At 40.6% G+C, this 15,709-nt stretch overlaps 1 protein-coding gene across 7 annotated transcripts in view; it reads right to left on the minus strand.

Moving 5' to 3' along the window:
- The window catches only part of HHAT (hedgehog acyltransferase), a 390,792-nt gene that overhangs the window by 259,328 nt on the left and 115,755 nt on the right, over window positions 1-15,709 (minus strand). The window lies entirely within an intron of this gene.

Below are 15,709 nucleotides of genomic sequence, written 5' to 3' on the forward strand. Positions count from 1 at the left end.
TCACAGAAGTCTGTTTGCCACGGAAAACCACAGAATGACAGAGAATCTTTAGTTTTTACATTTTATGAAAAAATAAAAACATACATTAAGTATTAGCTAAATTTTACTGATGGTACCAGTGTCATTTATTCAATGCCTGCAACCTCCCTCTCTCGTGGATATTGAATGCACTTTAACTTTACATTATTGCAATATGTTTAGCTAAGTGCTTTCAGCATACAGCGGTTAACTAATGGTATATAGGGGTTTGTGTTTTAATGCATCTGAAATTTCACTCCAGATGTGAGTAATTAAAGTTATGAAAAGATGCCAAAAACTTTAAAAATCCCCCCTAAAAACTGTGGGTGTCACTGAGTTTGCCAAGAACAAATTTCATGTTGATGGCAGGCTTCAAACTTGCTTAAAAATAGTAAGTATCAGTAAAACACTGCGTTCAACCGATACCTATATATATTGTGGCTAGGGAAACTAAAGTTCTAAGTTTCATTTTCATTGTGAAAAAACCCTGGGTGATGGTAGTGTTTTTTTTTAAATCAGAGAATTCCAGTTTTATTGTGACAGAAAACTAGGATCCCTGCTAACTCATCCAAGTTCAAATCTCTGCCTCCTATTTACAAAAGTACATTATTCCATAGCACGTAGTGTGAAATACTGGTTTTGCTTATTTGATAGCATCTGAATTACATTTTCCCACTGTATTTTGAACACTGGTTGTTAGCCTTTTGTTTTACTTGCAGAACTAAGTGTGGATAAGCTACAGCTGTTTAAACTAAGGCATACAATTTGAATGCCAGGATAGAATATGGACTATAAATGGTACTCTTACCATTTATTAGTCACACATAAGAGCTACATCAAAGTCCAGGATACAAGATATATGAAAACATCACAAAAATACTGAATGCAAACAACATTAATTACTCTATATTGGTTACTCCTTTTCAAAACTCAGCTATCCTTAGACAAAGTTGCTACCTAACCTCAAAAGCCCCTTTTCACAATCTGTCCAGTAGAAGAGGTATTCTAGCTTCCATGACACTGAACATGATCAGGCTTAAGAACATAAAATATTTAACACCTAAATCCTTAATCCATTTTATCAACATGCCCATTGGTTAGCCCTGCCCAACAACAGTTAAAATCCTATCCTCTCTCAATGTGCTTCCCTGTGTTATTTTCTGAAACAATGGAGCTCTGTTTCTTTTATGGAATAGAGTAGAATTCCTTTCAATTATTTTTCAAGTGCCAAAGTCCAACGAAAAAGTGTAATTGAATAGAATAGAAAAAAAAAAAAAGTCTCCCTGTAGTTCACCAGCTCCTATATTCTTTTAATAAGCACTATTCTCTTGAAAGACAGCTAAGAGGTACGCGCATCTCCATTCTACCCCCAAACAAAGGAAAAGAAAAGAGACTAAGAACTTGAAAAGTATATTCTTGGGAAAGGTCCTAGGAACAGATGATTAGATTGAAGGAAAAATAGGAAACATGTCCTATCTTAAACCTGATTTCTACACAGCCACCAAACCACCCATCAAAATTTGCGAGGTTACAAGGAAGAAAGATACAATTTTCATTCCCAGTTGTCTGCTTTATTTTCAGACACCAGAAGTCAGATATGCACTTATTCTTTCTTGCAAAATCACCAATCTTTCGTAGCAGCAGTGCTCAAACCATATATTAAAAAAAAAAAGATGATGCTCTGAATATTTTATTTTAGCAAATCATCCACCTCAACTGTGCTCTGATCAAGACCTTAAGTATTGCCAAACCTGTTCCACCTCTTTGTCTTCCAGGGCACAAAAACCAATTATTCAGCAATGCATCATTTTGTTGATCTCATCTGAAATTCCTAGCAGGAAACCCCTCACGTCCATCCTGGTTTTATTGAAGGACCTTGCTACTTTTGTCAGTCTAGCTGAATATTTCACCAAGTTTCACCAAGACCACATAGAAATCTCAGATTTGCAACTAATGTGAAAAGATGTTTAAACAATTCATAGTCCATTTTAGAGTATCATTGGTTCTTCTTTCCCATCCCTTTAGAAAATGTTAAATATTAAATATGTTTACAAAATATTTTCCACACGCTCAACAGGCCTCAAAGAAACACTACATGAGGTTACACTTTGACCACCTGATGACAAATTCTCTCTTTATCTTTGTTAAAAAACTTAAAGTTGGTGTTTAAAAATAGGATGTTTTGTTAAATAGTTGTAAATTTTTATATTTAATATTTTAAAAGCAATATTTTAATACTGCTTACAAAGGAACACCCTTTTAGCATATCCAAGATTTTATAACAATCTTTAAAGTACTCAAGATTTCTCTGTAAAAATCATGAACACATGATAGTTCTTATTCACCATTACACTTCAGATAACTATTGTTATACTCAATGTTATAAATAATCTCACTAAAACCTAGGGAAAATTCACAAAAAAAATAGTAAAAATATCTACTACTTACATATACTAATCTGTTCTAAAACGCTCTAGGCTGAATTCTGCTTTGTATCAGACTGGTGTAAATTTGGAGTAACTCCACTGAACTCATTTCATCTTGCTATTTACATAAAATGTAACACCTGATGCTGCCTGAAAAGCACAGATGATTTTCAGATGTTCAGCTGAGGTCTACTTTTTTCAAAAGGATTCTCAAAGTCCAAGTCATGCAGCTTCCAGGGAAATGCTGAGGCTCCTTCAAAAAGTAAACAAGGAGCTGTAAAACCTGTGCTACTGCTGATAAAAGCACTATCCTTTTGCTTCCATAACCTTAGCTCTTTCTTTACTACTGCACTGAAATACTGTAATTACCTCTAGGAATATACTAGGAAGCCTACACTGCTTTTCTTTACCTTCATACTTAAGACATTTAGAGATAAACAGAAAATTGCAGTTTTTGACCTCTCACTTCCACAAATATATCTAACAGACAATTGTCAAATCCAGTGTATTTCAAGTGGAAAGTCCTGTTCATGTGACTTTGTTTTCAAGGGACCCTATTTCATAGTATAAGACCAAAGTGTAACCTAATTTCCACAGTAGCTATTATAACTTGGAGGGGACTGTCCTCTATTACATTATGTATCTTAGCTCCAACACTCTCTGCAAAGCCGGCACTGCCATGATTTATGCATAATCTGACAATGTTTTCTCATCTCCCTTTGTATGGTATTTCTCTATTTTATTTTTCAGAATTTGCCCTAGAAAAATGGTTTTCAATCTGTAGTCTGCAGACCTCTGGGGGGCCACAGACTCTGCCTCACATTTCCAAAGGGGTCTGCACCATTGTTTGAAATATTTTGGAAATCCGCAAATGAAAAAAAGGTTGAAAACCACTGCCCTAGTAACCATGATGAGCAGTATATATAGACTGTAAAGAAAGGATTGGATATTTCTTTTCAGTTCCCTTTCTTTCTCTTCTTCTTTATCCTAAATTTCAGTGTGTAGTGGAGAGACTACAAATTTGGCAGTTCTCGTCTGCCATTTCATCTTTTTACTCCTTCTGTCTTGCAATCATATTTGCATGTTTTAATAAAGAGCTCATAATAAATATTGATGCCAAGCTCTTATATAGCACTTTTTAATTCATGGATTTCAAAGCACTTTAAAAGGGAAGGTCATTATCCCCATTTTAGGAGGGTAAGTTAAGGCACAGAACCAAAAAGTGACTTGCCTAAAACCACAGAGTTGGTCAGCTGAAAAGCTGGGACTAGACCTCATGTCTGACTCCCATCCCAGTGCAGTGCCTTGTCCCCTGAACAACAGTATCTGTTTCACAACATTTATTGCTCATGAATTTCAATCAATGATTCTAGGTGCTTGACAAGTCTGAGAATCAATTCAGAGGGATTGTTTTAGATACAGCAGTTTAGTCAGTTTGCATATTAAAAGCCACCCTCTTATGCAGACAGTACTAGTAAATGAGTGGAGGCAAAAGAAAGTGTGCTATAAAAGCAAGACTATTGTGACAGAAAAAGTGCTTCTTACAAGGTTCAAAACAACAACGCTGGGATCAATTCTGCAATTACAGAAGGGATAGCCCTTATTGATATTTACAGACTATTTCGGGCCATAATAGCTACACAGGAGCTACTGACCCCATTCCCGTGTCTCGTTTATTTCTAGATTTGTGTGCATACACACACACACACACACACACACACACACAAAACCCTTCAAACCAGCGGATTCTACAGGTTGAGCAGGTAGTCTGTCACTCTGACTTCCTGTCACTGTTTCCTTTTCTTTCACCAATTAGTTGCACCTTGCCCTAATTTAGACTCTGAAACTACACAGACTTATGCACATGCTTAACTTTACAAATTCATTGAGACTACTCACAGCGCCTACATTCAAGCATGTGTATAAGTTTTTGCAGCATCAGGGCCTTAGATTGTAAGTTCTTTGGGGTAGGGATCATCTCTTGCTATGTATCTGTACACCACACAGCCTACTAGAGCCCTGATCTGATAGGGATAGCTAGGCACTACTGCTATACCAAAAATAAGTGGCAACAGCTATAACTATCTTTGCTATCTCTAATGCCCTCTTTACCATATTATGTAGGTGCCCATAGTACTTACACATACATACATGAGTAAAGGTTTGCAGGGTCAGGCCCATATAATGAACATCAGTCCCTCAAGTAACAGAATTGCTTTCTTTTTTTGGAGGACAGGAAAAGTGGCTGGCTTCCCACTGGGACACTCCGTTAAAGAAAGTCATCGTATTTGACATTAGTTCAATCCATGGTGGAAAGAAACAGGTTGCTTAGAACATCTGTTCTCAGAATCCTCCCCCTCCATGATCTCACCCCTTTTTACATGCTGCCCCCTTCCTGAGTACATATTTTGCAGAGAATAAAGACAGATATGCGACGGTGGCAGAGAACACATATCAGGTCATATTTCCCTGGCTGCGGATTCCCCTTAGTGTGGGACAATCCCAAGAGGGCACAGAGTCATCATTGTGGGCTCTTATATCACTCCTTAGAACACCCAGTATGCAGGGAGAGGTGGTGACAACCGGTGGGGTATGATGAATTGGGGCTAAACCTGTACAACTAAAGAATTCTGAATGATATTGTGGAGTTGTTTTATGAAAATCTGCTTTGTCATTAAGGCCTTTAAGTATGTGGATCAACCATTGCTGACATGGCCTGTAGTGTACCCACTAGGCCAGCAGTTCTCAGACTGGGGGTCATGAGGTTATTACCTGGGGATTGAGAGTACATGCCTCCTAGCTAGCAAGTCTGCCGTGAAAAGTGTGTTTTTAATTTATAAAGGGGGGGGGGTCACACAAGAGATTTGCTGTGTGCAAAGGGTTGCCACTACAAAAAGGTTGAGAACCACTGCACTAGGCTGAAATGCAAAGGGCCAGCGCTTAGGTCTCAGTGACCCTATTCAGGCGCATACACCTGAACACTTGATGAGATGCATCCTTAGAAAACCAGTTTTAGCTTAACTCCTCTGAAGGGAGGGAGGGAAGGGGAAGAGAGGGTGGTGGGCAGCAGTCGTGGAAAACTACCCAGAAGATAGAAGGAAGTCAGGTGTGTTTAAATAGTGAGCCACACAAGAATGGTGGGGACAGGAAGGAGTCAGACAGGACAAGGAAGCATAGGACAAGAAAGAGAAAGGTCACAGAAGCTGGCAAGGGCTTCATGAGGGAGAGAGACCAGTTAGCATGCAACAGCCTGACTGAGGAGCAGGCACCCTGCCTGCCTGCCTTGCTCGACTCAGATGGTTGCCCAAGAGCTCACGAGGATAAGACAGAGATTGTGGTTTCAGATGTTTACTGTTTTGATGTCTAGTGTACTCAACTGTGTTTTTTACATGATTAATTATAAAAGAGCATAAAGGTGTGTGTGTGTGTGTGTGTGTGTGTGTGTGTGTGTGTGTGTACTGCTTCACAACTACTGCATGCCCCTGAGAGAATCACACAGAGGTACAGTTCTGAGAGAGGGAGGTGTTTCAGTAACTAGGGTATCTTAGAGGGTCACCGCTGGTCCTAGGACCTAAGGCAGGTGGGCTGAGGAGCCCCATTTCCAAGAAGGTATAACGGACAGAGTCAGTGCCCAGGAAACATATCAGAGAGGCCCAGGGAGGAACCAGTGCTGCAGCTAGAAACTTGAAATACCCCAGGGATGTAGAGCAACAGAGGCCTGGATTCCTCTCACAGAGTTCTACTGGGTGGCAAGGAAGGGGTACTCACTAGAATCTGCAACAGGAGATTATCAGGGAGAGAGTGTAGCTGGATCATGCTGAGCTCCAGCTGGCCCTCAGATGATTCTTTGGGGTCCAGTCTGCTACTGTAAAACCAGAGCAGCCCCCACGTTGCTCTAATCTATGCCAGAACAGGGACTCATGAAAATTTGGCTCCAGGATCAAGAAGCTACAGTTGACTCCTTTACACTCCCTCTTCTCAACTGTGCCCACAAAAGCTGAGCATCTAGCCATACTTGTACAATATGCTGCATACAATTATTCTCCAAAATGTTAATACAAGGGCCCCCTCTGCTGGTAACAATGTTGCATAATAAGTAAAGCAAAGCAAATGCTCTGTAATAAAACTTGAGACAACATGGCTACCCCCTGAATATCATGCTCTCAGACTCAGCTTAAAACTCACATCAAATAGAAAAAAACAAAAACTGTATGCCCCTGTGGAAAAGATACTTCACAAAAATATTACTGATCAATGATTTATTTAAGTAATTTCTAGACTGTCAGAGAAAAGGCCTTAGTTGTTTAAAAATGTGTTATTTTTAGATGTGTTGAGAGAAACAGCACTGGAGGTAAATTATAACACATTTATCCTTAAAAACAAAGATGAAATATAACTGCGGAAGTGATAGCTGTTGAGAGTACAAAGGTTCAACCTAAACCATGTGCTGAGTAAGACTTTGCCTATGGCAGATGCACTGTCTGGGCTTATTTACCAGAAACTGAGAGTAGCAGACAACAGTATTTTCTTTCCACAGGTATTTTCTTTCCAATTATGTCTAAATCTCAATCTTGCCAGTAAACCATCATACAAATTTGACAAGCTGCTTTTTATATCTCACTTAAAATGTACAACTCTGCTCTCACATAAAATAATTATGAAACCTTTTGGCTGGTCTGATTTGCTTTATGCCAATTGTGTCCTACTAATTGGAAGTAGTCACTCAGACTGCCAAAAGCCCAAATGTGGGTCACAATTTGTGAAAAACATCCAAACAGACACACAAAAGGACTAATCAAACAAGAAACTTATAATCAAGCAAAATTCATTCGTTCATTCAGCAAATGATGCAGCAAAGCACTTAAACACTTGCTTAGCTTTAACTGCAAGCATATGCTCAAGTGTTTTGCAGAATATGGGGCCCTGTGGGAGTAACCTCTTATAACCACAGCTCTGAAATTCTGGAATGCAGTAACTTTGATTCTAACAGATGTGATGTCCTACAAAATGAAGAACATTTGTAAACTCCAGGCCAAATCCTGCAGTCTATATTTAGACAAAAATTCCTCTGAAGTCATTGGATCAGCATTAACCCCTGACATCACTGGAGTTATTACACCATGGATGAGTTCAGCACCTTCACAATCTCATCTGAATAAAGACAGGTTAGCATATTCCTTGCCATACTACAGGAGAACTATCCCCATTCCATCTAACTCCATCAAATTATCTAGCAAAATTGTTATTAGAAAATGACATGCACTAAATAAAAAATACATGTCCAGTAGCTCAAAATCCAATACAGTAGCTCAAAATACTCTGCAACATAAACAAACTGTTCTAATTCACAGTTGAGGAGGCGCACAAGCATGATGAGAGCTTCACCTTGTTAATCCCAACTTCCCTGCTCCAACTGTTTTTAAGTTAAATGTCAAATTTACATGATATCTACATAAATACATGCTTTTGTTTATACAGAACCTAGCTTTATTTTTGCAACATACTCAATTACTAATTCATTATAACACAAACAGATTATATTCCACTACTTTAAAAATGTGATTCAGATTTAACTCTCTGACAACTATAAAGGGAGCTTAGTAGCAGCTGAGGGATTTATCATCACTCTTCATTATTGTATGGTCAAGCTTTTGTTAACAGCAATTTTGATTTTACTACGTTGCTCCACTTTACAATACACTTAAAATCACTATTAGCCAGTTCAATAATTCAGCTTTAATTTCACATAATCTACATTAGCAGAGAGTCAAGAAAAGCTAATTTAATGTACTCTATCCAGCAAACAGCTGTTCAATGAGCCTACAAATGCTCCTGCTGAAATCCATGAGTGTTTAGCTGTAGACTTCAGTGGGAGCCAGACAGTTTCAGAGGTGCTGAATGCTGATCCAACTCTGCTCCCTTTGAAGTCAATGGGAGTTTTTTGCCATTGACTTGAACAGTAGCAGAGTTAGGCCAACGCTGAGCACTTTTGAAGTTCTCATTACATGTGTCTACCACATAGATATGGTATCTATAGAGTGAGGTCCACAATGGACTTCCTAAAGTTGTCCTCTTCTTCTCTCCTCCCTGGTTACAGGTGGCTCTGTCTGGGGATAACTTTTAAATCACCATATCCTCAGTATGGCGGTAATGCTTTGTCCAAGAGGAGGGTTTTACAATACAACCTATAAGTGGTCAGACGCTGGATTACTCTGGTCTCCTCTGGCAACTTGTTCTACAGCTGAACCCCTTTGACTGAGAAGACTTCACCTCCAGCTCTTCTCACTGGCTTCCGTTGTGGCTTTGTACTGTTCCAGGAGCACAGATATCCAGGAGGGTCAAAATTAGAGAAATGGTCCCTGGTGTAGCTGTATGTAATGAGGGAAATACAACCTAGATGGAGCTACTATAAGGTGGGTGCATGACTGATTGGAACACCATTCCCAGAGAGTAGTTATCAGTGAGTCCCAATCAAATTGGAAAGGCATATCAAGTGGGGTCCCACAGGGATCAGTTCTGGGTCCAGTTCTGTTCATCAATTATTTAGATAATGACACAGAGAGTACACTTAAAGTTTGCAGACGATACAAAGCTGGGAGGGGTTACAAGTGCTTTGGAGGATAAGATTAATATTCAAAATGATCTGGACAAACTGGAGAAATGGGTCGAAGTAAACAGAATGAAATTCAATATGGACAAATGTGAAGTACTCCACTTAGGAAGGAACAATCAGCTGCACACATACAAAATGGGAAATGTTTGTCTAAAACAGGAGTACTGCAGAAAGGGATCTAGGGGTCATAGTGAATCATAAGTTAACCGAGTTGTTGTAAAAAAGGCAAACATCATTCTGCGATGTATTAGCAGGAGTGTTGTAAGCAAGACATGAGAAGTAATTCTTCCGCTCTACTCTGCACTGATTAGGCCTCAACGGGAGTACTGTGTCCAGTTTTGGGTGCCACATTTCAGGAAAGATGTGGACAAATTGGAGAAAGTCCAGAGAAGAGCAACAAAAATTATTAAAAGTCTAAAAGACCATGATCAATGAAGGAAGATTGAAAAAAACTGCGTTTGTTTAGTCTGGAGAAGTGAAGACAGAGGGGACATGATAACAGTTTTCAAGTTCATAAAAGGTTGTTACAAGAAGGAGGAAGAAAAATTATTTTCCTTAACCTCTGAGGATAGGACAAGAAGCAATGAGCTTAAATTGCAGCAAGGGCAATTTAGGTTGGATATTAGGAAAAACTTCTTAACTGTCAGGGTGATTAAACACTGGAATACATTGCCTAGTAAGTGGAATTGTCATCATCGGAGATTTTAAAGAGCTTGTCGGGGATCGTCTAAATAATACTTAGATCTGCAATGAATTCAGGGGACTGCACTAAATGACCTCTTGAGGTTCCTTCCAGTCCTATGATTCTAGACTGTCCTGACACACGGCTGGCTTTGAATAATTGGTATCAAGGCTTAGAACTGAGATCAGAAGCAGAGATGGTGCCAGAGCAGAGGATCAAAAAACAGTTTTTGTTGTTGCTTTGGTTTTAGACAGACACATGCTTCACCAGCTAGAGCCCCTGCACTGCATAAACTTCCAGTCCCATATATCGTGAGTTATAATGAACCAGTATGAAAGTGACAAACGTAGAAATCACCCTGGTTTAATTCCTCTCTAGGTGGGAGGTTAGCAAGTTTCCTAGCAAGCTGCACATGTAATAAAGCATATTGTGTTACTGACACACTTGATGGTTTAGGCTTAGTGATAAATCAAACAGGACCATGAGGTTTTGCACTGCTTTGGTAGACATGGTTGAATGCCTGCTGTTCTTTATCCAAAAGCTGATCTCTTCTAGGCATTGTGACATCCTTCTGATGGCACTGAATGCAACTGTGGAAAATGAGATATACAGATGGGCATTCATGGGCATAATGTTGGCAGTGGTGCACAGTGTCTTGCTTTTCCAAATAGCCTCACGTAGACATTAAGAGGATGGAAGAAAGGACAGATTCTTGTGGATTTCCAAAATTGATTGTTCTTGCAGAGGAGGATTTACTTTCCTGTCTGAAGAGGTATGACTGGAGCCTCTTCAGTGTTATGCTGTCTATTCCAGCTATAATCATGTAAAAGTGTCAGTAACACCCTGTGGTCAACTGTGTCAAAAGCAGCAGAAAGACTAGGTAGAATTAACATTGATATGTGGTCTCTGTCCATTGTCATGAAAAAGACAGCTTTTAGTGGCACTTAGGCCTTGGCTACACTGGAGAGTTGCAGTGCTGGTGATGGGTTTACAGCGCTGCAACTTACTCACCGACCACACTTACAAGGCACATACAGTGCTGCATCTCCCTGGCTGCAGCGCTGGCTGTACTCCTGCTCTGCCTCGGGTATAAGGATTGCAGTGCTGGTGATGCAGTGCTGCTCTGCAAGTGTGGCCACCAAAAGCGCTGTAATTGGCCTCCAAGGTATTCGGAGGTATCCCAGAATGCCTGTTCAGCCACTCTGCTGTTTTGTTGTGAACTCTGGGCTCCCAGAGCTGCTTATCTAAAATACAAACACAGCTCCTTTGCTCGAGCAGCAGCAGGCAGGGGAATTCCTTTGGAATGTTCACAGCTTGATAGTGTTTGCTTGAGGAGAGAAGCAACACGGCAGGGGGGAAGGGGGGAGTCCATTCTGAAGCAGCTGCTTATCTAGTCTGAAGGCTATTTGCATTTAGTGCATAAGAGAGGGATGGGGGAAGGGGTCGAAACTTTTAAAATGATTGAAGGTTGGTGCTGTGTATTTTCCAGTCCTTAGAACTTGCAAAGCAGGGAGCTGACACAGTGTCACCTCCAAAAATCCACTCTCTCTGTCTCCCCCACGCTCCCGGTCACACTCCACCCCACCCCCCTCTTTTGAAAAGCACGTTGCAGCCACGAACGCTGGGATAGCTGCCCATAATGCACCACTCCCAACAGTGCTGCAAATGCGGCCACACTGCAGCACTGGTAGCTGTCAGTGTGGCCACACTGCAGCGCTTTCCCTACACAGCTGTACGAAGACAGCTGTAACTCCCAGCGCTGTACAGCTGTAAGTGTAGCCATTGCCTCAGGCTGCTTCCCTGCTATGCCCCAGCATGAAGCCTGATTCAGAAGCATCCAGATGTTGACTGATGTTGCATTCTGTTGGAGCATGGGGTCACTTCGTTCTCAAATATTTTGCCTAGGAACAAGCCTTCAGGCATGGCAATAGCAGGAGAGATTGTATACATCAGATGTTAGCTTTGAGGATTGAATAGACTACACTATTTTTCAGGGAAGCTGGTAGACTTGCTTCTCTAACAGAGGCATGGAAAGCATTGTTGTTCTTCGCTGGCTTTCACCAGCCATGAGGGAACGGATTCCCTGGTGGAAGTACAGATATTTCACAGATGCTCTTGAGTTTCAGTGAGTGGCTTTACTTCCCAGAAAAGCTGCAAGTAGATAGAGACTGTTAAAAGCTTTAATAAGGAAATCTGATGTCTTTTGGAGGGCATTGTGCGCAAGTGTAAGTGACAGAAACTTTTCTTTTTCTATTTTTCAAAATGCTGATCCCCTGCTCAACTTTCTGAGCAAATAATACTGATTAATCAGGGACTCCCTCATTTTTAAATTCAGTGTACAAGCCACTTATCAGCCCAGCAGATGGTTCATTATCAAAATTCTGTTAGTCTTTTGGTAGCACTGACATATGCAGGACCCAGTGGGAGTCCACAAAGAATGAAAATAGGAGATGAATAGACTGATGAACAGATTTTCCCTTTGAATCCTCTGGCTCTTCATAACATGCCTCTTTCTTGTGGGGTCACGTCCTGGATCTCACCAAAGCCAATGGGAATTGTATACACTTATTAAAAATGTGATCCTATGAGCCAAATTATGGCTGGTTCCACATAAATGTGGTAAAGAAGAGGATTAGGCTAGAAGTCTTTCCCTCTTAGGACCTGAGAGGCATGGGGCAAGCAGCTAATGTCTTTGGCTGCGCTAGTGGCTCCAGAGGGGGCATGTCTAGATGGGACCAGGGATTGTGGTCCTGCTCTGTGCTTCAACGGTAAAGCATGAGCTGTGTCCTACCAGCACCGAAGGCATTATGCCTCTTCAGAGGCCTGGTGTCTCCAGGTACTGCGGCTCAGGCAAGGCACCTCTGGCTACCTCCCCTGGCACAGCTCTGCCTCAAAGGAGGTTTAATTTAGCATTATATGAGGAAACACTCTCATGTTCCCAATCTCATCTAATCAAATGCCCTGTTTTCAAACAGGGCTTACTTACTTTATTTGTTTGTCTCCCCAACGTCTTCACAATCATGACATTATAAAATGGTTTAGTTAGGAGGGGAATCAGCTAAAGGAAAGGGAAGGGAAAGAGGAGGACAGGGCAGGGAAGAGAAGAGGGTACCAAGCACAGGTGTAGAGGGAAGCTAAGGTGATGATACTGTAAGAGAGAAGGTTGGAGCAAATAGTCAGCACAGGGCAGACAAAGTTCAGTCTTAACTGTAGAGAGTTCTCTAAATATCCAAAGGTCTCTGCTTTGGCTACTTTTGTTCCTACTGGCTAGAATCTCCGGCTAGCTCCTTCTCTGAAGATTTTTTTCAGAGGGAAACACGATCTGAGTCCTAGAGCTCTCAGGTTTGGGGGTCTCCCCTAAACAGTTTTGGGGGTGGGGTGCCTGATGGGTGAAATGGTGGTCCCAGCTTAGCCCCATTTTGCCCACTCCCCAACAGTGTAGCAGTCCCTGCTTTGGCGGTTCCTACAGGCTTGAGTCTCTGGCAGTTAAGTTTCTCTCTAATGTACAATGCACTCTACCACAATCTCTCCCTCCATCCGTACATTTAAAAGGTGGGACTTTTATACCTAGTTTATCTTAGAGCAATATCAAAAGTACACCTCAAGCACCCCTGCACCAACAAAAGAGAATTCCTTTTTCATACAACTTTAATGAAACAGATTAAAGAATATTTGTGTGGCTGAAATTTCTGTGTCATGCCTTTAAAAGGCAGGTTGCTTACTCAATCAACCCTATTGCAGCAGCAATGTTTGCAGGGCTTATTTTTCCTCTTTAATTAGTATTTTAATAAGTGATTAGGCACAGCTGGGATTGATTTTACCTCTGCTGGATCTACACTTTGTTTTTCCTACATTCCTGCTGCACTGTGGTAGGCAGTTCTCACATTTAAAAAAAGTAGCATCTTCTGAATATTTTTGTAATGCTTTCTGCGACTATTTTTTATTATTTGTATTCCAGTAGTGACTAGAAACCCCAACTGAGATTGGGGGACCCATCCTGCTAGGTACTGTACAAACACATAATAGGAGACAGTCTCTGCTCGAAAGAGCTTATGGTTAAGGTGTGAGCTCACATGTCTTACATGCTAAGACAACATGAACACAAAGAGAGGAACTGACTTGCCCAAGATCAAACACAAAGCTGGGAATAGTAGCCAGGTCCCAAGTTTCCCAATGACCGGTCCATGGACTGGCACTGATCCCTGACAGCTCCCTGACACAGTTTAGGAAGGCAGCAGGCTGGTCCCCGGTATCAAAAAAGTTGAGAGACACTGCACTAGACCACACTGCCTTCCAACTGTCTAAGGCTTCAAGAACAAATGGTGACTATCCTGTCATTAAGGACAGAACAACAAATTACTGCAGGAGGCCCTCTGTGTAGCATTAAAGGATGGGGCCTTAAACAAGAAAGAAAACATTCAGCTCATTCAAATTCAGTGGCAGCTTGCTGTGCAGTGATTATACAAACAATAGCAAACCCAGTGTTATATCTCAATGGGATGTAAAATATTGTTGTATATTTTTATAAGAGTAACATCTGATTACATTCTTCAGTATGAAGTAATTGAAAGTGACTCTCCTGTGACAGAAGCATTGCTATTGACTTGTTTTTGGTACATCTACAGTCAATGTGATAATAGTCTCGCATATGAAATTATTTGTATTCTTAAAAGATTCCATTGTTCATAGTCTGAGGAGACAATCCTCTTTACACCAATGACTTATTTTTGTTAAAAATAACTATAACTAGGATATAATTTATAGTGTCACTGCAATGTACAATATTTTCAAAACTTTAACTGTGCACTAAAAATGCAGATTTGTTTAGTGATTTTAGTCATCTCTTCACTGAAGCCGGAACAACTATTATATCCAAAAACGACATTAAGAAGAACATTAAGGTTGCAAAGTCAAGCACTCAAGAATTAGGAAATGCCAGAATTAAGTGTGTCTGTGCAACATTAATTCAGAGCCATTGTGAGAATGTCTGATGATAAAAAATTTTAATTACAAGTTAACGTACTGGTTTTTCCACAGGACCCCCGTCTCATTCAGTGACGGATGGTGCTTAATAAGCAGCTATTAAATATTTTTTTGTCCTAACTTTCAATGTGTGGCCCCATATATTACTTACTGCAGACTATTTAAACCCTGCTCGGAACCCCAAATTATTAATTTCTTTGTGGGCTTTTCTATGGTGTTCATCACCATAGTATTTGAATGCTTCACAAACATGAATTAATGTATTGTCACATTCACGTATTTCTCTGTGAGAAAATATGAACCTCATTTTACACACAGGGAACTGAGGCACAGATATAAAAAATAAAGGTGTCAACTGATTTTCGGTGCCCCATTTGGGATCATAGGGTCTGATTTTTCAGAATGCTTAGCATTATGTAGCACTTCGTATGTCAAAAGCACAGCTCCCATTCATTTCAGTTGCAGCTCTGAGTGCTTAACATTTCTATAAATCAGACCTCCATGGTTTCAAGGTGGACACCCAGAAAATGAAGAACACACAACGACAGTTAGTGACCACCTGTTATAAGTTTGGTTTAAGGGACTTGTCCAGCATCACAAAGGAACTCTCTGGCAGAGGCAGGGACAGAATCCAGTTCTTCAGAGTGGAAGTCAACTGCCTTAACCATGAGAATCGCTTTCTCTTCCTACAATTCCCTGCATCATTCACTACACACCTTCCAACTTTTGCAACAAACAAAGCTCAATCCTATAGACAACTAACCCTGATTCATTGTCTGAGCACAGTCTGTCTTACGCATTGACTAAGACAGGTTTTCCATGGGGACAATAAAAACCACTTCCCTGCCAAAAAGACAATCCCCTGTGAAATTTCAAGTCCTTGCACCAAAGTGATCCTGAGACCCTGGATCTTATCAATTAAATAGTTATAAGAACGTACTTAACATGGTAAAACAATGCATGTATTTTTGTCTTCTCATTCTCAGA

The sequence above is a fragment of the Gopherus evgoodei genome, chromosome 3, assembly GCF_007399415.2.
Source record: "Gopherus evgoodei ecotype Sinaloan lineage chromosome 3, rGopEvg1_v1.p, whole genome shotgun sequence".
Taxonomy (NCBI): Eukaryota; Metazoa; Chordata; order Testudines; family Testudinidae; genus Gopherus; species Gopherus evgoodei.